The 24,403-nt window shown below is 52.6% G+C and overlaps 1 long non-coding RNA gene across 17 annotated transcripts; it reads left to right on the top strand.

Moving 5' to 3' along the window:
• Window positions 1-1,734: 1,734 nt before the first annotated feature.
• LOC119873670 lies at window positions 1,735-23,245 on the top strand. Of its 17 annotated transcripts, none has more exons than XR_005365888.1 (8): window positions 8,845-8,939; window positions 9,953-10,053; window positions 15,809-15,832; window positions 17,366-17,464; window positions 18,490-18,905; window positions 19,322-19,488; window positions 19,580-19,717; window positions 22,722-23,244. It is a non-coding gene; the product is annotated as an uncharacterized LOC119873670 (long non-coding RNA). The 17 variants fall into 17 exon arrangements; XR_005365880.1 differs by having other exon boundaries at window positions 9,948-10,053; XR_005365893.1 differs by having other exon boundaries at window positions 8,892-8,942; window positions 9,948-10,053; window positions 22,722-23,245.
• Window positions 23,246-24,403: the final 1,158 nt, after the last annotated feature.

The raw sequence follows: 24,403 nt of genomic DNA, 5'->3' as shown, positions 1-24,403 counted from the left end.
TAACGTATCTGGTGGAGATTGTCAGGATGCATGTACAACAGTATTCATTCACAGCATTATTTTCAATGTAAAAATGACAGATAAGCTAAGTGTCCAATAGCAGGGCACATGAATCTAACCCTGATGTGTCCTTACGATGGGAACACTACCAACAACAAATGAAGCTTTAGATCTAGGTTTATTGGCATGAAAAAATGTTTGCAGTGTATTGTTGAATGAAAATAACAGGTCACAAGAGAGTGGAGGTACAGTTTGATTTCATATTTGTAAAAATGTGTGGGTACCCACATGTGTGTAGAACATGTTGGGAGAGATTTCTAAGACCTTCATCCTCGGTTTAAGACTCTGTTGATTCCTGGGGGCGCCTGGGTACCTCTCTTGATTTTGGCTCAGGTCATGATCTCAGGGTCGTTAGATTGAACCCCGTGTTGGGCTCTGTGCTGGGCATGGAGCCTGCTTAAGATTTTCTCTCCCTCTCCGTCTGACCCTCTTCTCTCTCTGTCTCTCTCCATCCCTCTCTCCCTCAAAAAAGATTTTATAAAGATACCCATTGATTCCTTAAACAGAGCTCCCTGAAGCCAGCTCCAGGGGGCGTTGGCTACTGATAGCCAAATGCCACAGGACCAATTCAGAAACAAGCCCATCTGCTTGCAGGGTTCCTGTTCTTCAGAACACTCCCCAGACCAGAAAACAGATACTTTCCTGCCTCGGTTTCCCTAGGGAAGAGCGGGGGGGTGGGGGGAAGCATCTGAAGGAGACTGGCTGCTCTCAACCCTGTAAGCCAAAGAGAATTCAGGCTTCCTAGAAGCAGAAGACACCGAGGTTAAACCTCACTCTTTTCACCCACTTGTGGAAACCGAGGAGTCGAGGTCAACACTGGCCTTGGGACATCAGCCCGAGTATTTATGGAGCCCCTATTATATGCAACACAGTGAGCTAAGTGTACAAAGACAAATGAGTCACAGTCTTGCCCTTAAGGAGGGCAGTTGGGGTAGGGAGGACAAACCATCAGTAGGAAGAGAAGGGGTGTCCCACAGTAGGAAGGGAGTGCCCTGCTCGTGGGGCTCAGGAAAGGCCTCGCCAAGGAGGTGACCCCCGAGCTGGTCTGGTAGGGTGAGGACATGGTGTGGTAGGGGCCGGGCATTGGGCCGGGGAAGCAGCATGTGTGGGGCAGAGGCGCCCAAGGGCTGATGTTTCAGAAAGCCTCTCTGCTCTCAGCTGCTCTGGGCATCTGCTTCCTACCCTCCAGCAGGTGCTTCTCTGCTTTCCGGCCTCCAGAGTGGGGAAAACAGCCACCCGCTGCCCCAGCTAGGCTTCTGGGAAGGGAGACAGTTGGACTGAAGCTGGAATCTTGGTCTTAAATCCCATTTCCCGAGTCCTGGCCTGCTCTCAGCTTTGGGAATGGTGTCGGGGTGCAGGAGCATGGGGCACCTGTATGGACAAGGTTGATGCGTGGTGGCCAGAGGACAGTCCCCAGAAAGAGAGTGCGTGCAGTGTGGAAGGGACAGGGCCCACGTTCCCCAGTACCACTAAGGGGTGGCTCCAGAGGCTGATGCCTGTAGAGCCCACGGGCCTGTTAGTGTTAAGACACAAGCTCGTGATTGAAGGACATTCTTACCCCAAATGTGTTGGGAAACCACAATTTTCCCGGTACGTGCTGCCCTACGTGCACGCAGGGGGGGGTCCAAGCACACACGTACACACAGGCATGCACACACGTAAGCTCACATCCCTGGAGCAAGAGGAGAAAAGTCAACTTCTGCAGTCTCACTGCTTCCTCCCAGGATCACCGCACAAACAATGCACGGTGACTCATCCCGGTGACTCACAGCGCCGCGGGGCCTGAGGTCCTGCGGCAAAGGGCAAACGGCTCATTATTTGTCCTTTATGTTCTCTGAGGTGGAGGATCCCCCCCCCAGCCTGGCCTCAGCCTCCATCCCAGGTGAGCCTGGTGGGGAGCAGCTCAGTAACTTAGGAGATGGACCCCCCTGGGGACGCTCACCTGATCTGTGCCATGGGGGGGAGGTGTGGGGGCGGCAGGGGTGTGACTTTATGAAAGGGTTTACAGAAGATGTATTTCAACACAGCATTCCCCACTGGGCATTCAGAACAGGCTATGATTTCCCAAAACCCAATTTCCTGGCATCCTTTCAGGAATCTGCTGGTTGTGCAAAGTGAAGTTGGTGTGTTGGGGGAGAGGGGTTGGGAGGGATAGCTCAGTGGGGGGTGTAGGGGCAGAAATTTTCAGCTGAAAGGAAGGGCCAGAGAGGGTCCTGGGCTGTGGGGCCATGTCCTACCACATCTGGGGCACAGCAGCCTTGCTGGGCCCCACCAGCCCCCTTACCCCCTGCCGCATCCTTACCTTCTTCCTCTCCTGGCCCGGCTCACGGCTGGCCACGGCGGGAGAAGCTGCTCTGGTCCTTGCTGGCAGCCTGAGTCTCTTCAGCTGTGCCTGGAAGCGTGGCTCCAGAGGCTCAGGTTCCTTCCCTGCCACCAGTGTCTATCCCACATTCACTTCGGGCCCTGTGATGTTCAAGGGTGATGAGGACATGCCATAGGCTGGCTGTTTAGCCAGGAGCCAAGAGTCACCTGCCAAGTGCTTCGGGAAGGGGGGCTTTACGTTCTTATCCTGGGCTGGGGGTGCAGGGGAGGACTGCCATTTGAGGGCCAAGCTTCCATTTAGAAAAGATGTTGCTGCATTCTAGAGCAGGCTGGCACAGTTCTGGGCAGCCAGATACCCAAGTGTGTGGTCAGTAGTCACCCATGGTTCTGGGAGAAGGTGTGGCTGGGTATTTTGATCCATCTGGGCCTGAGTCCAGCTCTGTGGGCACATAGAGCTGTGTCACTCTCTCCCGTGGTCACAGAGATAAGGACTTGGCAGTTGCTTGATGAAGTGGTAGTGGCTATGGTGGATAAATGTGCATACTAAGCCTGTGCACCTCCCCCCCCCCCCGCTTTTTAAAGATTTTATTTATTTATTCATGAGCGACATGGAGAGAGGGACAGAGACACAGGCAGAGAGAGAAGAGGCTCCCTGCGGGGAGCCTGATGCTGGACTCGATTCCGGATCTTGGTATCATGACCTGAGCCAAAGGCAGACACCCAACTGCTGAGCCAGCGAGGCGTCCCACTGTGGCCCTTTTAGGAGAGTGAAGATCTGCTCTTTCACCCTTCTTTCTGAGGGTTTAAGGTACTGAACCAAATCAGGGTAGACCCGATAGTCCTGGGAGTATCCCAGCAGCAGGGAAGTACCAAGATATCTCTGACATAAAAGTCATTGTGAAGATAAAAGGAGACAAAAGTAGTAGGCTTGCCCAGTTGACCAAGAGGGATGAGCATGCTCTCGACTGATGTCTATGTAATGAAAGAATGTCAGAACCAGGAGTTCAGGTCCAGCCTGGCATGAGCCCTATGGCCTACAGTGACTCCAGAGAGAGGGTCCCCTATGTACCTTGAGAGCCCACTCCCCAGCTAGTGGCTTCAGTGAACACAGCCACTGACAGATTTTAAGGATCAGGGATGCCTGGGTGGCTCAGAGTTTGAGTGTCTGCCTTTGGCTCAAGGTGTGATCCCCAGGTCCTGGGATCGAGTCCTACATCAGGCTCCCCATAGGGAGCCTGCTTCTCCCTCTGCCTATGTCTCTGCTTCTCTGTGTCTCTCATGAATGAATAAATAAAAATCTTTTACAAATTCTTTAAAAAAAGATGATAAGAATCAAAGGTTTTTATAATTTGAAAGAAAACTGTAAGGAACCATGATCATATTCCATATCTCAAGCTGGTCAAGTGGGACATCCTGATTGTTCAGACGGTGGACCAATTAAGATAGACTGGATTATGCTACAGTGGCAAACAGCTCTAAACACCTGAGTGGTTTAACACAACAAAAGTTTATTTTTTGGTCACAACAACATATCATCACAGGTCTGTAGGAACTCACTCTCCTGTCAGTCAGGGACTCGGGGAGCCATCATTGGGAACTTTGACGGTTGTCATGGAAAAGTACACACTGACTTTAGTATATGTGCTGCCGAAGCGAGCACAACACACACTGACTGTAAAACTATCTTGCTGGGAGTGACACCTGTCATTTCCACTCACGTGGCAAATCACACAGCCCGACCTGGATTCAGATGGGTGCGGATTTACACCCTTTCCAGGTGTCCAGAAGGAGAGAGAGCCAGAGCATTTGAAAACAGCCCCAGCAACTTCCACACACTGGTTAGAGGACATCGCCTGCCGCCGGTTTCTAATACAGATTCTGTTTGCCCAGGAATTCTGAGAAGGGGGACAGCCCCATGGCAAGAATCAGGGAAGTCTTCCTGGAAGAGGTGAGATCTGAGGTTAGCTTTGAAGGACTGCCTATCTTCAGACCTCCTGATCTAGAAGGGGGGAGGGGGGATCCGAGGGAGCAGCCTGTGACAGCAGATTTGGAAGGAGACCCAGTCTGCTGGCCATGGGGACCTCTACTCACATCTCCTTCCAACCCTGGTCCCTCCAAGCTTTGGGACTCATGGTAGCGAGAAACAAAAGGAGAGGCCGGGCTGGGGTCAAGCGGAGATGAAAATTCTAGTGGCTGCTGACCAGATAGGCGAGGAGACAGGGAAGAGCCACTCTCATGTTGTGCTGAGCTGCGGGCTGGGCACCTGCCACTGTGTGAGCCCTGCCACAGCCATGCTCATCTCCGGGCACAGAGGAGGTGCCGATAAAGACAGAGGGCGTCTGGCCAGATGTGTGGCGGTATTGTCGTCCCTCAGTGACTCCTCCAGCCGGTGAGCCCCAGGGGCCCACAGTCAGGTCATCCCTAGAACCAAATAAAGGACCCTGTTGGAGGGAAATGCGCCCTCGGTTGCTCTGCCCATCAGTCAGCCAGGAAAGGCAGCGACTCGGGGGCTCTCAGGTAATTCTGTGGTGGGCTGCGTGCGGCATCTGGAGAAGGGGAGGCCGGGCCTTGCTGGGAGATGTTCCGGTCTGGAGCAGGTGTGATCCTTACCTTTGAGGCAGCCACAGGCAATGCCTTCAGGGCATCTCCTGTTTGAAAAGGGGGCAGTCGCATCCTATTTCCCATCCTTCGTAGCAGTTAATAAATGTTGGCAATGGGAACCCTCGGTGGACAGAGAAGTCTGGGACTTCATTTGACTCCCCACTGGGGACACTCTCATGAGAAAAGCTTTAAACCCGGCCTATCTCTAACTGCCAGGTTGTTGCAAGGTGTAAATGAGCCCTTCACTTTGGTGAAAAAGTGCTAAATAACAAAAGCAACACTAATTGTAGATAATTTCAAAACCAGGACCCACACACAGTTTCCTTGGCTTGATGTCAAGACCCCTGGAGGGCTTTTTAGACTGGACCTCTCCCTCCCCCACACAGGATCACGCAGGGCCAATACCCTGGGGGCAGGTGGTCTCCTACGGGCCAGCTTCCGGGGAGTGAAGAATAAAGACAAGGTGGCTGAGGGAGGGTGCCGAGGGAGGGTGGGCAGGCTGGGGATGGACAGGAGCCCCAGGATTTGGGAAGGTGGACTAGGGCACAGTGCCTCCAGGGGCAAAGCTGATGAAAGGGGCCCTGTGCTGTGTCCTGGGGTGGGAAGCAAGGGAACAAAGTTATGATGTTGGTGGTAGAAATCCTATATGTTGGCCCATGAGGACCATGCAGTGAACAGGGAAAAAAATGGAAAACAGGGCAGCCTGAGCAGAAGGCCAGGCTCCTCAGCCTCAGACCAGGGGTGCCCCCGACCCCACCCCACCCCCCCGGCCCAGAGGCAGGCTCAGAATCCTCGGAGGGGCTGTGGGTGTGGTGATGGCGAAGGTAGGCCTGGGGTGAGAGAGGAGTTGGCCTGGGGAACAGAGACCCGGCTCCAGGGATTGGGCAGTGGAGCAGGCACAGGGCCAGGCTTTGGTACCCCCACCCCCACCCCTGCAACTGTACATTTCCAGCAAAGAGCTAATTGTCTCTTCCTCAGAATGGTGCCTATGCCGGCAAAACCCTCTCTACCTTATCTGGTCCAGTATCAGACACAGCCTGGGTGGCCTGGGCGGTGAATGGGGGAGGCTGGCTCTGCCTCTGCAGGGGGGTGGGGAATGGTCTTCACCCCTGCACAGGCCCCTTGGTGGGCAGCGTGTGTGTGTGTGTGTGTGTGTGTGTGTGCAGGACTGCGTGCCCAGGCTTCATCAGGAAGCACCAATGCACCCATACCCCTCCCCGTACCCCGCAGCTCCCGGCGCCCCGCAGCTGGAAGTCCTCACCATGGCCCTTGCCACCCCCATTACATAGAGGGGAACACAGGCACAGACAGGTGGCAGTGCTGGCCGGAGGTCACGGGGCAGGAGGGGGCAGCTGGATTCCCAGCCTGACAGTCCAGCTGGTTGGGTCGGTGCTTCAGCCCGGGCAGGAACTGCCCTCCTGGAGTTTCCTCCCCGGAGCAGACAGGTCCTTAACCCCCGGCAGATGCTTCCACACTCCGGCTGGGTGATGGGAGGGCTCCTGGCACAGGAGGGGAGAGGCCAGCCAGACACAGGGGTCACGGGGGTCGAGGGGTGGACAGGGCAGGGGCCCAAGGGCAGGGTGGGGGGTGAGAGGGATGGAGGAGCTGGGAGTGGGGGCAAGGGTTAAACTGGCAGCAAATGCAGGCCTGTTTGGTATATAAGTAGATAAAAGGGAGCCTCAGTGGGCGGAAGTCACACGCTGGAGGCAGCCCTGCTTTGGATTTTTGCGTCTTGACTATGTTGCTCAAACCTGAGCCAGGCCAGGGTTGGGGGGGTGGGGAGGGGTAGGGGAGGGTGGAGGTGAGGGTGGGAGTAGTGGCCGGGGCTGCTCCTGACAGACTCCTCCTTGGGCCCTTGTGGCCCACGATGTCAGAGACGTCTGAACACGCTGTAAGTTCCAGAGAAGAAAAACAGTTCACCTAGCATACTGGGAGGGGGGACACTGGGGTTAGAAGGAAGGAGCCCCTCAAACCCAGGCAGGCACTGCCCTTCTGAGAGGCCTCGGGGATCTTCTGGGACTCTATTCTGGGCACACCACCGGCTTGGCCCAGCAGGCTGGGGAGTGGGCTCTGGAGGGACCCTGGGCTGCTCACAGCTCCTCTGAGCCACATCCCTGTGCCACGGGGAAATGGTCTAGCTCCTGCTAATGTGAGGACTGCTCTTACTTTCCTGGGAGCCCTGCTGGAGCATCTAGCCTCCTTCTGGCTCCTGAGGGCAGGGACACCCATTGCACCCCTGTCTCCAGCAGGTTTCTCAGCCCCGGTACTGTTGACATTTGGGGCTGGGTAATTCTTTGTTGTGGGGACTGGCTGGTGCACATGTGGTTGTTTAGCAGCATAGCTGCCTTCTACCCATTAGGTGCCAGGTCCCCATCACTACAATGAGGAACATCTCAAGACTGATTAATTAATTGCCCCTGTTGAGAACCACACATCCTCAGGGGGGCTTAGGGGAGAGGAACCTCACGACTGGAAGTTGCTGGACTGGCAGGACTTTGTGGGGAGGTGATCCCTCATCTCTCAACCAGGTCCTTAACTTCCTGCCTTTCATCATGGGAACCAGAACTCTGGGCCTCTGGGACAGAGGAAGGAGGAAGGCTGTTTGGAACTCAGAAAGCTATTTGTTTTAAGAATGATTTATTTATTTTAGAGAGACAAAGTGCGAATAAAAGAGGGGAGGGGCAGAGGGAATCCTCAAGCAGACTCCCCACACTAAGTACGGATTCTGATGCGGGATTCGATTCCACAACCCATAAGATCATGACTTGTGCTGAAACCAAGAGTTGGATGCTTAACCGACTGAGCCACCCAGGCACCGCCCAAAAAGCTGTTTGAAGTCTGGGGTCACAGACTGTCCCACCAGGAAAGCCCTGGGAGTGAGCACGTGTGCTGAGAGGAAGTGGCAGGAGCACAGGCTGGCTTCCCTTTGAGAACAGCTTCACTGGGTGTGCAAAAGTAGACCTGCCTCTCTTATGAAACCCACCGACCTGGTTTTCTGGTACCTTGGTGAATTTTCCGCTCCTGCTGCCTCTCTCCTGGTTGGCTGTTGATCCTACACCTTCCTCTCCATTCCTGCCATCATACTGTCATCAAGCCCTCCTAGCTTCTTACTTGGACTATTGCAGTAGCTCCCAGTAGCTCTCCTTGCTCCCAGTCTCTCCCCATCGATCCCTGCCCCTGATCTGTCCTCCACACTGTACTTTTTTTTTTTCTTCTGAGAAACAGATCTTCATATCATATTCTCCTACCTAACACCCTCCAGTAGCTCCCTACTGCTCTCAGGATAAAGCATGAGCTCCTTAGGCTACCCACTTCATGCTTTGCTCTCACTTAGCCTCAGCCTCATGCCTGGTGTCCCTCCTCACTTTATCTTCATTCCATGTCAAACCCTGCAGTTTTCCCTGTGCCATGCCATTTTATACGTCTGTGCCTTTGCATAGTCTGTTCCCTCTGCCTACAGGATTTTTTTGCGTTTTGGTTTGCCTGTTGAACTCCTATTCATCCTTCAAAACCCTGTATACAGCCATCTCCTCTGCAAAACTTTCCCTGACCTCCTTGACCCAGGAAAATGTTTTCTTCCCTGACCTGCTCTTTTACCCTCATCTCAGGGAGGTCTTTGTCTGGTCTCCCCTACTGGACTAAGAATTCCTGGAGGGAAGCTCCTTGAGCTCAGAGCCAGGCACATGGCATGGCCCACAAAATGTTTATTGGATTGAATATAATTCAGAGGCTCCTTTCCTCAGGAAAGACTGCACTTTTCTTACCGTGGAAGCCTGTAGGACACACAGATATAAACCAACGTAGGAATACACAGCAAGTGTCAATGTGATGCCAACTGGTTCTACAGTGGAATTCTAGAACCTTGAAGTTGAAGGGGGCCTTGAGATCCAGTATTATTGTTACATGCAAGAAAACTGAGGTCCCAGGAAGTACACCTCCTGCCCAAACATGTCCAGGTAGTGAGTGACTCAGGTGGGACAAGAAGACAGGGGCCCTGCAATCTGAGTTTGTTGGGGGCTGTGCCACAGCCCCTCTGAGGGGTAGCCTGGGGCTCGGCCTCTGGCCCTCACCTCCAGGTGCTCCTTGTCCAAGGAGACATAGCCTCTGCCCCCCGAGGGGGTCAGGGTGGGCGTCGTGCAGCACTGTGCCAGCAGGGGCTCTTCACAGAGGCGAGGCTCCCTCATGCTCTGCATGGGGAAGGCACCAGCACCGAGGCCATGCAGTCAGAATAAGGCAGTTTGTCGAAGGCAAGGAGCCAGTTTTTATAACAGGAACTGTGGTTTCCTGAGAACACTGTGTTCCCTGAGGCCTCCAGGCCTCTCTCCAGAGCCCCGTCCGCGCCTACACCACCTCCATGCAGGCACCCGTTACTGCAGGTCTGGCTTCTGCTTCCAGTTCTGCATCCCCAGACACAACCTCCTTCCTGGGACCCATTCCCACCGGCCAACTGGATCTTGACCTTGGCTATCACCTCCTCACCCCCAAGACCGAAGGTCATGCCCTCCAGGCTTCTGTGTGACACAGGCGGTCTGTCAGAGTGGCCCTGCTGTCGAGAGAGCTGGTTTTCTAGGACAGGAAAGGGTCTGATCTAAGTCCAGGGGCCGGTTAGCACCCCAGGCACAAGACATACTCTCCCTCCCCACCTCTCCATTGGAGCAGCTCCCCCATCATCTGTCCTCCAGCCTCCAGTTCTCTTGGCCTTGTCTCCCTCCTGAGTTAAGTGCTGTTGGGGTTGAAGGGGCCACATGGCAGGACTTGGCTTTTCAGCTGCAAAGTCCCAAGGGCCAAAGACATAACTTTTTTATCTCCGGAGGCTCAAGGACACCGCCAACCTTCCATTTTTTTTCTCCTTCTTCTTCTTCTTCTTCTTCTTCTTCTTCTTCTTCTTCTTCTTCTTCTTCTTCTTCTTCTTCTTCTTCTTCTTCTTCTTCTTTCTTCTTCTTTTCTTCTTTTTTTTTTTTCAGTATAGCTACCAGCACCCACTCTAGATGGCACAGTAAGATGGAGATTGCCATAAGATGGGTGTTAGATCAGAGGACCCAGAAGAACTCAAACCTCTCCCAACAAAAGGTAAAGGGAAGTTTTTTTTTTTTTTAATTTTTACTTATTTATGATAGTCACACACAGAGAGAGAGAGAGAGAGGCGCAGAGACATAGGCAGAGGGAGAAGCAGGCTCCATGCACCAGGAGCCCGATATGGGATTCGATCCCGGGTCTCCAGGATCGCGCCCTGGGCCAAAAGCAGGCGCTAAACCACTGCGCCACCCAGGGATCCCGGTAAAGGGAAGTTAATAGGATACATTGTTGCTGGCTGGAGCTTTGACTCCAGACTTAGGCAGCAACACCAAATGGCCTTTTTCGTTAGGGAGTCAGTTCCCAGAGGCCTGGACCCAAGGGTCTCTTCCCCTTGATGGCACACCCAGGTCTCAAGTTAGCAGAGGCCGCGCACAGAGGCAGTGGGGGCCCCTGCAGGTGGGTCTACGCAGCCCAGATGGCCTTCCCAGAACAGATGCAGCCTCGCCTTGTCTGAATGGAGTAGGGGGCCCTGAGGGAAGAAGAGGGTGTAAGAAAGACTTGTCTAGGGCTACTTGCAACAAGGGAGGTGAGGGGACCCACAGAGAAACATCTGTTTTAAGGGAGAGCTATCCATGGGCCTTTCTTCCCTGGATGGAGCCCCTGGCTCAGCACTGCTGTGGCTTGGCCTGCAAGGGGCCGGGCCCTCACGCACCAGGTCTTTTAAACAGGGACGGTGACCTCAACCCAGTAGCTCATTGACCCAAATGACATCCTTGAATTGTCCTAGGAGGGCAGTGGGAAGGAACAGAGAGAACTTTTTTACTCTCTGGGGCCAAGGGCCATCCCTATATCCCTTGCCCTAACAAGCCTGCCTGGCTTTTTTTTTTTTTTTTTTTTTTGCCTGTTTGCTTGTTTGTTTGTTTGGCAGACTGCTTCCATGAAGACCCTGGGGACCATTTTCTTTCTACCAAGTTGTCTAGGCTCATTATAGAGAATCAGTAGCAGATAGCAAAAGCCACAGATGTGGGTGGTCAAGAGGGTGCTGCGGTGCCTACCTTCTCAGAGGAGGTCCAGGATGCCTGGTGACCTCTGGAACTGTGGCACTGTAGTCTGATTGGGTTATACTCTTTTCCCACATCTCAGATTTCTCCAAATTCCACCCTCCCCCCAAATATATATGTGTATTACTCAGATAAAATGGAGCTGCAAGGCTGTTGGTGTAGTTGCAAAGTGGTAGCTCTGCACCCCACTGGCTCGGGGCTGCAACCTCTGTTCTCTCACTTCCTGGCTGCAAGAACTTGGACAAGTTCCTAGTGGCTCAGGCCTGGGTTTGCTCGTTTGCAAAACAGGGGAGGTTGTCTTTCCTGGGTGGTTGTAAGAATCACCTCGATGCAGTGATGGCGATGCCAATGCCGTGTGGGGACAAGCCGGGTTGGGCCCGGCCGCATCAGATGCTCAGGGAGAGGTCACAATTACTCTAGATTAGAAGATAAACATGAGTAACAGTAATAATAAAAACTGACAGAGAACTCTTACTCTGTGTCCAATGCTAGACCAAGGATTTAAATCTAGGCCTATTTAATACAAGAACGGCTCTGTATGGTAGGTACTGTCATTATAACCCCATTTTACAGAAGGACCCCAGGACACATTTGCATGAGAGGCAAATATTTTGTTCAAGATGTAGAGTCAGAAAAAAAAAGTAGAGTCAGGACTGAGACCCAGAGACCTGACTCCAGAGTGGCTCTTCTAGGCAAGGGCAGCAAGAAGGGGCCAGAGTGAAGCTGGGATACTTCCAAACATGGCCCAGAGGTTTATCTGTTCTTAAAAATGGGAACTCTGGGAAGCATATGGTGAAGACCTCCTTGGGGAGGGAGTCCCCACCCTGGATGCAGATGGGGCTTCCTGAGCCATCCCACGTGGATGTTGGGTGGAGAGAGCAGCCTCTCCTGTCTCACAGGGTCTCTGTTGAAAGAGATCATTCAGCTTCTCACCCGACTCGGATACAACCCTGGCAGCCCAGACCCAGCCGGTTGTGGGCGGCGGCGGCAGGCAGGGAGCCGCGGGCAGGGCCTGGTATCTCAGAAGGCGGGCATTCGAGAGAGGCGCTGGGAGGGCAGTGCTGCTGACTTGCAAAAGATATCGGTTGGCACGCGGACAGAGTGAAGGAAAGCTTGTAATTGTAGCCATAAATCAAATGTGGACAGAGGAAAAACCGTTAGACTTTTTTTTTTGCAGTTATTTTGTACAGAAGAGGTGGAAAAACACAGCTGCTGTGTGATAGCTGGGCTGGCTGGATGTTGGCGGGGTGGGGGGGGGAGGACTTGTGGGTTCACCACGGTGTGCGGGGGTGGGGGCATACCCAGGCCCAGAAAGCTATTGCAATGGCCCTCACTTTCAGGATGACAAAATAGCCCATTTCCAGAGGAGGGCCCTTCTTTATGGGGGCTGCCCTGGCAGACACCTGAACAAGCCCAATGTATCTTTAGCACTCTCGCTTGCCCCTTTATGGGTTTCCAGTTTGGGCCCTGCCCCTTAGAGCCCTGTGGCCTTTGGCAAACCACTTAGAGGTAAATGACTGTATGCATCTGGTGCCTGCCATATGCCAACTCCTGGGGTTGGCCTTCTCAGCTGGAGTCTAGCTCCTTCCTCACTAACACACCGGATTTAATTCAAGCATCCACTCTCTGTGCCCCCCCCACCGCCCCCAGCCTCCTGCTTCAGCCCATCCATAGCTTCAGAAGGTGGGTCCTGGTTGGCGCCAGCCAATCATGGTGGTCCCATTCCTTTTGCTTGTGATTGGCTTAGGCATGGATGTGTGACCCAGTCCTGGCCAATGAGATATAAGGGGAAGTCTATTGAGGGTGCTCCAGGGGAAGGTTTCTCATCTCCTTCTCCTAGAGATGGTCTCTCACACTTCTGGATATTGTGCCTGCAGCCACTATGAGCATCTAGCTCCCAGAAGCTGACAACAGCAATGAGGATAGCAGAGCAGCAAGGTGGAAAGAACCTGGGCCCTCGAGCTGCTAAGTTAACCATTGCTGGGGCCGGCCCACCTTGGGACTTCCTGTGGTTGTCTAAACCATTTTGAATTGGGTTTTCTGTTAATGGCAGTTAAGTGTCTCTACCACTTCTTACTTTGCTGAAAAATAGGTAGGTTCTAGAAGTGAGTTCTTTTCCCCAAGTTAGAGGGTCCAGAGCTGGCTTGCTTGGTCCCAGTGGTGTCCCACTGGGCCCCCTCTTTTAGCTTTTCACATAACAAGTCACCCCTCAGATACAAATACATCCCTGAAGTGGGTTCAAATAACAACCACTTTGACGCTCCAGCATTCTGGCCGTTTTGCTGGATAGGCCTCATTACGGCAAGCGTGTTCTCTCAGGCAGACATAAAATGATCCTAGAAAGTGCTTGTCCAATAAATGGCCCTCACTGCTTGTTTTATGGGTGCCTTGCATCAGTATGTGCTATTAATTGAAATAATGAGATATTTCACACGCAATGTGATGAATTATTAAGCTCCCACGGTCTAGTTTTGCCTCAAAATGTCTTGTGCTCCCTCAGTGTATGCAAGTTGAAGACTAAAGACTCCGTGATGCCTGCTGGAGACCTCTGGCTTTCTAATAATGGATCGTTGGGTGTCTCCCACCTCGGCTCTTTGCCTGGAGAGGGAGGAGCCGATTAATGTGGAACTGTCAGTTCTCTCTGTCAAGAGAAAAAGATTAAAGGCCTACATCCTCACCCCCACCCCTGCCACACACACCTCCAAGCCCGACGGCTGGGACCGTGGAGATGCTTGTCCTTTTCTGGGATAGCGGGGTTGGGGGTGACCAGGCAGTGGTCAGGGAAGAGACCGTTCGTGCTGGAGAAGACTCCCAGCCTGTGTCTCATGTTTGACTAATGCATCCTAACCAAGTAGGTCTCTGCTTAATATCCTGGGGGCAAAGTGCTCAAGTCAAACAACCCCAGAGAGGAGGACTGGGGAGATTGGACCTGGGCTGTCGCTGCTCTTACTCACAGTTAATCTCTCCCTAAGAGGCTCACAGGCTGAATCTATGAGTAGATACCCTGGGGAGGGCAGGGCCGCAGGAGCTCTGAGCCCAGCTGAGTCTGAGGGAGGTCAGGATGATGGGGTCTTGCCAGAGCCAACCTCATCAGCCTGGAACAGGGGTGGATCTCAGCCAGGAGAAGGCAGGGAGCTCCATGGGATGTCATGTGCTCTGTCCTGTTGTTCTCACGAGGCCTTCTTCTTGCTCATGGAAATGGAACTTGTTCCCTTGGAGGCAGTGAGTGCCTTCTCTGCTACCTTCAGTCAGGAGGAAACTGAGACCAGTGACTCCTAACACAGCCTTAGGGTCTACCTAGGTTCAAATCCTGCCTGGGCCGTTTTTTTTTGTGTGTGACTCTGTGGCCCATTTATTTGTGTGACTGTGTGCTAGTTTCGTGACCACTTTGTCCTGGTGTCCTCATCCACACGGTGGGGAGAAGCACAGCATCCCTCTCATGGAATGATCGAGCATGTTACAAGAGTTGGTACATGGAGAGTCAGATCGGGCACATGGTAAGTGTCTAAAAGATATGAGCTGCTATCACGACCTTGAGTCATCCGGTAAGTGAGGCGTCCAGCTGGGTTCTCTCCCAGGGTTCTTTGTTATCTAGTTGCAGTCTCCCCGTTTGTCAGACGTGCTTATGTACCACTGTTCTGAACACGTCCCGATTCTTATCCAGCGCACACGTGGGCCCTGTGAGCTAGGCAGTCCTGTATTATTGGTTCCATTTGATTAATTATTGGAAGGTAAGGGAGGTCCGGGATCAGCTGAGCATGTGTCAGCAAGTATAAGGGGGACAGGGAGGTTTTCAGAGCTCCTCCATCTAGGCCAGCCGGAGGTCTCCATGAGGAGTCCTGATGAGGACAATCAGCACCTCCTGATCTAGAAAACCAAGCATCAGAAGGCCTGCGGCTGAGCCAGAGAACGTCCAGCACAGTGGGCTGGCTGGGAGGCTGGCTTGAGGGCTTCCGTCATGGAAGGGGGAAGGGCTGAGGCGGGCAGCTAGTGGCTTGGCCTGTCTCACACGGTCAGGGGGCCACCATGGTGCTCACGGACCTCAGATGAGAATCCTGGGTGAAGCCATGAGTCGCAGCACCCCAGGACTATGGGGCAGAAGCGAGCAGTTGAGGGCCATTTAGGGAAGCTCCCCTAAATGCTTTTGCTCCTCTCTGAATTGTGTCTGAGTGTGTCCCATGTTGAGATGGAGTCCAGGGCCGGGGGAAGGACCTGTCATATGCAAGTAGGGGGCTGATGCACACAGGAGACCTGGGCACCTCTCTTCTGGTGGCATTTAAAACATTTCAAGGAGAGGGGGCACCTGGGTGGCTCAGTTGGTTAAGCATCTAATTCTTGATCTCACTCAGATCTTGATCTCAGGGTCATTGAGTTCAAGCCCCACGTTGGGATCCACGCTCAGCATGGAGCCTACCTAAAACAAAACAAGAAAATATCAAGGGGTCTGTTTGCCCTCATCCCCCACCCTTCTGCCCCCATGGCCTCACTCCCGTTCCCCTAATGACTGTTCTCCAAGCTAGATTAAGCTTTTCTTCTGATGAGTCTGCCTCCGGATTGTCTCTTTTTAGTCTAAAAACAACCTGGCCATATCAATAAAGAAAAGTCTGAAAAAAAAAAAAAAAAAAGCCACAGCTGCATAACTGCTAAATGTTATTTTTCCTTTTTTTTTTTTTTTTTCCAATCTTGGTCCAAATGCTGTCCTGTTTTCACCCCACCATCCTGCATCCTACTCATGAACCTGGCATCAGAAGCCTCAGTTGCCCATTCTTACGGTACATTAAATTGGCTCAACTGACCCCTTCCAGATAGGGGGCTTTCCTCTGTCTGTCTGTCCCTCTGGGTCTACTCTGCGTCTCCCATCTGCTCTGGCCCTTGGGGGCCCCTGACATCTCTGTGTATTTAAGTTTCAGTTCCATCCTAACTCAGCCACCTCTGTAATGGCCCCGTCCCCCAGTAGACTCACGTTCTGAGATACTGGGTATTAGGGCCTGAATGTGGTTTGGGGGAGCTACACTTTAGCCCATACTTTCATTCCCTCTGCTCCCTCCCTCTGGGGTCCCCGGGGCCCTCCAGAAGGTCACAGCTCTTGTCAGACAGCCCCAGCTGGTTCTGTCCCATCCCTGTCAGGCCTAGTGGAGTTAACAGTGCAGGGGAGGGGAGGACCCTTACCAGCCCTTGGGGTGTCTGCAGCCACACCTTCATAAATAGTCCTTTTATTCCACTCTCTCCCATTATCCTTGTTGAGCATGCCTTCTGTCTCCTGCTGGGCTCCTGCTGGTTATACCAGGGATGGTGCACACCCAATAGGGCCCCCTGCAGCTCTGAGGATTTCTGGGGGTGCCACCTTGCTTCAGCTTTCCCGTGTACCATCTTTTCTTGGCATTGGGATATACTGCCTTGGTCATGTATGACAGACTTGAGGGTAGAGAGGGAGATGACCTCATGTGACAATAAAGCAAATTCCTTAAAGAGAATGTTACACACTCCCTAAGACTCCTCGCCCCTCAGGGCCCTTCCTTCACACAGATACGTGTTGAATGTCTGAATGTTCCCCTTGGCAGCTTCTCTCTTTCTTCCAGCTGCCAGCTCCAACTCTCAAATTACTGTTATTTCTTTTGTCTTATCCAGTTCAGTGGGCCCCCCTCCACACTTTCAGCCCATCCAGGCCATTCCCTGGGGGCTTCGCATTTCACACCCAAAGAGGCTGCCGGTCCTGGGCCAACTCTAGGTGCTCCCTGAAGACTCAGCCACCATTTGTAAACTAACAATTTCCTCTTCTGTATTACGGTCTCTTTCCACTTAATACTGTAGCATGACAATCTTTCCATGTGTTATGCACTCACGTTGTTCCAAAGAGGCCGCGTGCCTCCATCTACCTGATGATTCCCCTGTTGTTGGATATTTATGGCATTTCTACTTCATTCAACAAATCTGTAGACCCAGTTCCTTCCTTCTCCATTTCCCTGATCTCGGGGGTGTGGAAGGGGTCTATGACAGTGTTTTCATCACCTTGCCACACAGAAAGCTCTGACTTCCCCTGAGTTACCTTAAGATGGTGGCTGGTGATGGTGCTTATCCTGGGCCTAAGGTTCTCAGGACCTCCATTGAGAAAGGGACTCATGAGGACTGGAAAAGCTCTCTGTAGACCTTGGAGCCCATCTGAAAGGGGTCATTTGGGAAACCTATTGAATGTAGAGCCCGTGTTTGCCACCAAACATTTTAATAGCTGCTACTTGCCCTACAGACCCTTCTATTTAGCATCCTACCACCTATATGACAAGCCAATGAGAATGGTTGCTTTTTAGGTTGAGCCTAACAAATGGAGAATTTCCCAAAGTCTAGACCATGGAACACCGGTCACATGGCATCCTCTGAGTAAAGAAGAATGTTGAGTGGTTAAAAAGGTTTGGAAAACACTCTGTCCACTTCTACTAATGTATTTAGTAAAGTCTCAGAATCAGGCAATAATAAAAAAACACACTCGCTTTTAAAACTCAGTATTTCCCAAAGTTATTAGATCTTTCTTTCTTTCTTTTTTTTCTTTTTCTTTCTTTCTCTCTCTCTCTTTTTTTTTTTTTTTTTTTTACATAACACCATTTATCATCTCACAAAGCTTGAGGTTCATGGAATAGACTTTAGGAAAGGAAAAATTGCTCAAAGAAATGTGGCCTGCAGGGCTCTTCTGAGTAAAGAGAAAGGGGAGACTTATCAAAGATGGTCAACTTTATAATCATGTGAAAATTGCTGATACAAACATGACAGCTAACCAGAGTGTGGGCTCCATGAGGACAGTCCTTGGTTGGGCTAACCAGTGGCAGTCCTGGGGCATATTGAGTGGCCCCGGGAGAAAGTACAAATTAGATCACGGAAGGTTTGAGTAAGATCCGGAGTCATAGGTAGCATTATCACAGCTACACACATAAGGAGGGAGTTAGGGGTATTTGGGACACCCTGTGAATTTTTTGAAGAAAAATCCTCCTGTTTTCCTAAAATGTTCCTAACTACTCTTTGTGAAGACTGGATTCTGAGCTGGGGGGTGGGGGCTCTGTCCTTAGACTTCCCACTTACCCAGCAACCTGGCACGGTTCTATTTAGGCAGCACAGGAACACCTGGAGGCCAGGTATCTGGGCTTAGGTCCGCCTTTCCCTCCTGTTTATTTTTCTTTAAAAGATTTTATAATTTATTCATGAGAGACACACAGAGAGAGGCAGAGACACAGGCAGAGGGAGAAGCAGGCTCCTCTCAGGGAGCCTGATGTGAGACTCAATCCCAGGACCCCAGGATCATGACCTGAGCCAAAGGCAGAGGCTCAACCACTGAACCACCCAGATGCCCCTCCCTCCTTTTAAGAAAAAGGCCTGGGAAGTGGGGTGGGTCCCAACTCTGCCATTTTATGCCATTTAACCTTGCCTGGGGTGGTTTTCCTAGGTGCCAAATAGGAGCTACAGGGTCAGGAGCAGCTGGGACCTGACCTCTCCACCCCACTCCACCCCCTGCCCTAAGACTGTCCAGCCCTGCCCCCCCGCCCCCTCCAGCAGCATGGAGCCCAACAGAGAGAGAGACCACTGGGAGTGCAGGTCCAGGAGCCACCAGTTCTCCACGAACCCTGGCCTGGAGCTGCAGCAAGGGAGATGTCTGCTTACCCCAGAGAGATGGAGGGAAAAGGGAGAGGAGTAGGCCAGATTTGCCCAGGGTCAAAAGAGTCGTTCGCTGTGTGGTTGGTCTGGGTGCCTACTTCCGTGTTTCCAGCCAGACCCAGCTGGGCAGAGCATGAAACTGGCCCTTCTCAGCCAGCTTCCCACTGGAGTGACAGTTCGGTCCCTGGATGGAAAAGCTGCCTGGCAGTGAGTACTAGGGGCACCCATCTAGTTTGCTTCTCGTCCAAGGGGCTGGCTATGTGCATTTGGGCTTCCTTGCAAAGGTGTCCACTTGGGTGCATGGAGTCTCAGAGATATGCATCTGTCTCTGGTTCATGCTCCTCAGTGAGAGACAGGATAGCAGTGGCCCCAAAGCAGAAGGTTGCCAAGAGGTCAGAGGAGGAGGAAAGATGCTCACGGGCAGCTGGGACCATGCAGAGGGCCAGGACCCCGAGGCCCATGGAGAGGGGCAGGGATAGGAGTCTAGCACCTTCAGAGCTGGTGGTGGTATTGAAAGAGCCCCGTAAGAATAATATCGATGGCAAAAATGAGAAGAATACCGACAATGAGGGCAATGGCAGCAACAGAAATGATAATAGTTCCTGCCTTCTTCGTTTAACTAGTATTCCCTGAGTCCCTCCCAGGTGCCAGCACCTGCTGGGCGTCCAGCATGGAAGTAGCCAAGGTCCTTGCCCTCGTGGCATTTACAGTCCAGCGTGGAATCAAGCTGAGCTTCCAAATACATAGTCACACTGTGATCATGGCAGCATTTCTTGAGAGAGCTTACCAGGTACCAAGCATTACACTCTTGAGCTGTATCACGTCTTTTAGTCCTTGCAATAAATTTACGTGGCTAGTGCTTTTATCATCCCATTTTCCAGATGAAGAAAAGGAGGCTCAGAAGGAGGAAATGCTATGCCTTCAGACGTACGGTATGAAACTGAACTCGGACAGAGAAGGACCCAGACTGACCAACCACCTTTCCTGCTCTTGGAGGGGAGGCTAAGCCTGACACATAGGTGAGGGGGGCACATTTACCTGCGAAGGTGAGGTGGGTGATGGTACATCAGGGCCATGTGTCAAGCGGCCACGTGTGGAATGCCAGGCTCTAGGAACCTGTGGGTGAGGCCGATGGGAGAGATGTGGCCAGGGTGCTTTCTGTCCCACCGCCCCATCTGAGGGCTGACGACCTGCTGTCTGCACCTGCAAAGGTGTGGCTCAGCGGATACCCACTGAGTTGTGGGATGCCAAGGAGTTTTCCTGCCAGGAACATGTGCATTTAATGGGAGTTGTGAAGACCCGGTATATCTTGTGGGTCAAAGGATGTTTGGGTGTGAGGTCAAGTCTGGATGTAGGAGCAGTCAGGGTGGTTAGGCTGGTGGGGGCAGGCTGGTGGGGCAGGGTCCCTGTGCATCAGGGAGAGGAGGAAAAGGCTGGTGGAAGGTTGGGCATGACCCCAAGGGCCAGCCCGAGGTCCGTGACTTTCTCCTGGGGCTGAGGCAGCCATCCATCGGTGGTTCGGGCTGGACTGAGCTGCAGAGGCCCAGCTCTGGTGCAGGCCCATGATGGGATGGGGGTGAGGCTTGGGTGGAGGCCTCTGAGCTTCCCGGGGGCTGCCTGGAGGAGAGTCTTATGCCTTGTCCTTTGACAGGCCCACCCAGTCGTCAGGTCGTCAGCTCTCTGGAGCCGCCAATCTTTCCTTCAGGGAATTGCTTCCTTTGGGGCTTTTTGCAGCCTGAGCAAAAGGGGGAATCTCTCAGGCTCCCTGGAGAAGCACACCTGACTGAACCTGGAATTCGAGGGCATGGCCAACACCCCTCTGAGAGTCAGGGCAGAATGGCCCCAGGTGCTCCAACCAGCAGGGGCTCCTCAAGGGCTGCACACGGGAATCACCTGGGAAACCTAAAACACTTCTGATTTATGGGCCCCAGAGGTTCTGACTTAGTTGGCCTGGGGTGTGACAAAGGCGTCAGGATTTTAAAAGCTCCCCAGAGGATTCTAGTGTGTGTGGCCAGAGCTGGGGGCCGCTGCCCCCACAGCACTCGGCGGCGTTTTAGTCGGCCGTGACCCCGAAGCCCGTGGGCCTCCCCAGCTCAAAGTCCTGTCGGACACCCAGGGGCTGGCTCTCGTTAGGGTGAGTGTAAGATGAAATTTCTCGAAATGCCCCGAGGTCCCGAGAGGAGAGTCCCGGATTCCCAGTGGGACCTCCTGAGGCCTGACACCGAGAGGGCCGTGTCCTCAGCGCCTGTCTCTCTCCGTCCCTCATAACTGTTCCCTCCTGCCCCGAGGCAGGATCCCCACCCCAATCTGCCTCCAAACCAAAATTTTTCTTTGACAACCATTAAAGATAAAATGTTAAAAGTCATCTAAGAAGACACGTGTAACCCACTGGAAATTTCAGGGCCGTGAGTCATCGCGCTCCTGGGCCCCTCAGATTCTTATGTAAAGTTGAGTCACTTTTTGTGAAGTCCGTGCACAGCAGACAAAAATTGGAAGGTTCTCAAGATGTGTGTGTGTGAGAGAGAGACAGAGAGAGAGAAAGGGAGCAAGAGAGCAAGAGCCTTGTCATTTGTAGCTTTAAGACGCTGGTGGTAACTGAGTTAACTTCAGAGGTTGCTCCTCCCTCATACTTGTTCTCGCTCCCGAGGGCAGGCGTGCAGACTCCGTCATCCGGAGCTTGGGCTCAGGCATGACTGTCCCTGGATCCCCAGGACCGGCAGGGCAGTGTGGGTGGGATGCCTCTGTTCCGCTCATCCTGTGGCGGGGGGCCCTGCACCCCTACTGTGTGCAGGCCCCAGAGCCTGAGAGGTGGATCAGACACGTCTGGGCTCTGTTCTGGCTCTGGATCCTTTATTTCTGGATTTCTCAGAAAAACACAGAGGCAACAAAAATAAATACATTTAAAAAAACAAAACAAAACGCAGAGGCCGTGGAGCAGGATCCAGGAGGACAAAAAAAGAATTGTAGACACTTCAAGGGAACAAAATGAGGGAGCCCGTCCCCTGGGGAATAAAGTTGCTCTTTGAGAGTTTGACCATAAAACTGACACACAGACACGGAGCAGACCGAAGCAAAATCGCCCTTAAAAAGAGAGAACGGGCCCAGGCCGGCAAGATTAATTTAGGTGTAGAGGGAAAGATGCGTGTCTGAGGGGGCCAGGTCTGCAGCGGGGGTGTTGAAAAGGGCCAGGCCCCAGAGTGTGGCCACACCCGGCTCCCACTGCCTCACGGGGGGGAGAGGGAGTCTGGCTGCCTCCTCCCAGGGATGGGTGTGCCTGGGCCGAGGGGGGGGGCAGATGCCTCCCACTGGTGCTGCCCAAGATGTTCAATCTATACCCCATGAGGACTGTCCCTGGTTTTGAGTCCAGGCTCCCGAGGACTAGCTCCCCAAGAAGTGTGCCATGGGGAAGGGGTGGCATGACATGTACAGACGAGAGGGCCACCAGGTAGTGATCATTTTCCTTGTGAATGAACAAATCCTCCTGTGCGTTTGCCCCACGGGACTCCTTCCCTCCATCTCCAAAATGAAAGATATCAGGAGAGCCCCTGGAGGTGGTGAAGTCATCATAAATGCCACCCCCCACCCCCGGAACCCACTGACCTCCCCTGGAGGTGTCCCCAGTGTGCCACAGGCCCCGCCCCTTTCTCTTGCTCCTGAGCTGTGCTCTTCAGTAAGGGAGCCACTAGCCTCATGTGGCCATAGAGCCTCAAATGTGGCTAGTCTGAATCAAGATGTACCCAAAGGGTCAAATTCCTATGGGATTTTGAAGACATAGTATGAAAAAAGGATGCAAAATATCTCAATAATTTTCTAGGGGTGCCTGGCTGGCTCTATTGGCAGAGCACGTGACTCTTGATCTCGGGGTCGTGAGTTTAAGCCCTCTGTTGGGTGTAGAGATTACTTAAAAATAAAATCTTTAAAAAAGAATAATTTTCTATATTGATTTCATGTAGAAATAATAATATTTTGGCTATATTCAAGAACATGTCATTGAAACAAATCTCTGGCTTGTTTCTACCTTAGGTCCTGCCTCCAGTACCTCCCAAATGAAAATAAAGGGACAAAGACAGCAGAAGAACAGACAACAGCTGCAGAATTTTGGAAGCCAGAGTCAGATGGGTGAGGGGACACGGACTTCCCTGACCGGATATAGTTAAATTCGACATTGTTGTTCATTGTTGTGGGTCGAGTAGTGTCCCCCTAAAGCTCATGTCCACCCGGAACCTCACTAGGTGATCTAATTTAGAAATAGAATTTTGCAGATGTAATTAGTTAAGTTAAAATGAGGTTTGAGAGCACCTGGGTGGCTCAGCGGTTGAGCATCTACCTTTGGCTCAGGTCGTGATCCCAGGGTCCTGGGATCGAGTCCCACATCCGGCTCCCCACAGGGAGCCTGCTTCTCCCTCTGTGTCTCTGCGTGTCTCTCATGAATAAATAAATAAAATCTTAGAAAATAAAAATAAAATAAGAGATTTGACTGGATTAGGGAGGGCCCTCAGTCCAGTGAGGCCTCGTGAAGATACAGAGACAAAGAAATAAGCCCATGCTGGCTGCAGGCAGTATGGGAGGGGGCCTGGGGTTACCCAAACAACTCCTTGGCTCCAGAGGGTGGGGGCAGGGGAACGGGCTGTGGGGGAGAGAGCCACGTGGCTTAGCCAGCCCGGACTCATGTTTTCCTTGGCTGGGGCTGGGATTCCTCTTAAGGTTTCTGCCCCCAGAGAGCAGCGAGCCTGAACCGGGTAGTGGCCGGATGCCGTGTTTCATTCTGACTGTCCAGGCTGAGACAGGGACCAAAGATCATCCATGGAATGTGTGTGCCGTCCTAGTGGGGGGCTGTGGGATTGTCTTTAGAGGTGCGAGTTCAAGGGGCCCAGACTCAAAGACGGTCTGACCCAGAACCCCCAAATGGCCCACACTTTTGGAGGGCTCTTGAGTTGCAGGGAGGCAGGCTGGACTGTTCTGGTTCCTCCTGAGTTTTCCAAGGGATCCCAGAGGTGACCTTGAAACTACTGTCTGGAGCCTCTGTCAGAAGAGACTCTCCCTCCTCTGCACACTGTAGCACCCAGTATTATTATTTTTGTTGTTATCGTTGAATGGCTTTCCAAGAAACACTCAGGTCAAGAGCTCAGGTCATCCACTTTTTGCCATGCAGGCCACCTGCGCCTAACCCAGCCCCTTCATGTTTGCTTGAGTTGTCCTGGTTGTCCGTTCTGCCTCTGAGATCCCATCTCTGGGGGATTTGTCACAGCTCAAAAAGGAGCAATAATACAGCAAGTCATTCTTTCTACAGATATTTACCAAGTGCCTTCAGGCCCCGTGTCAGACCTCTTCCAAGCACGCGGTAATTGGATTAGCGCTCCCATCCCCTTTCTGGACAGTTCTGTGGGGGTTCTCTGGGCCTGCAGTCAGTGCCTGAGCTCAGGCTGCTCTGGGGAGCATGGATTCTGACCAATGAACAACTGACCTGGCAAAGGACCCAGACTGGGCACAGTATCAAAGTGAGGGTGAGAATGGGGCACCTGGGTGGCTCGGTCGGTTGAGCATCTGCCTTCGGCTCAGGTCATGATCTCAGGGTCCTGGATCCAGCTCTGTGTCGGGCTCCTTGCTGAGCAGGGAGTCTGCTTCTTCCCCTCCCTCTGCCTGCTGCTCCCCCTGCTTGTGCTCTCTGTCAAATAAATAAATAAAATCTAAAAAAAAAAAAAAAA

Source organism: Canis lupus, chromosome 10 (assembly GCF_011100685.1).
Source record: "Canis lupus familiaris isolate Mischka breed German Shepherd chromosome 10, alternate assembly UU_Cfam_GSD_1.0, whole genome shotgun sequence".
NCBI classification, from domain to species: domain Eukaryota; kingdom Metazoa; phylum Chordata; class Mammalia; order Carnivora; family Canidae; genus Canis; species Canis lupus.
The sequence above is the reverse complement of the archived record's forward strand: the minus strand, read 5'-3'. Positions and strand labels throughout refer to the sequence as shown.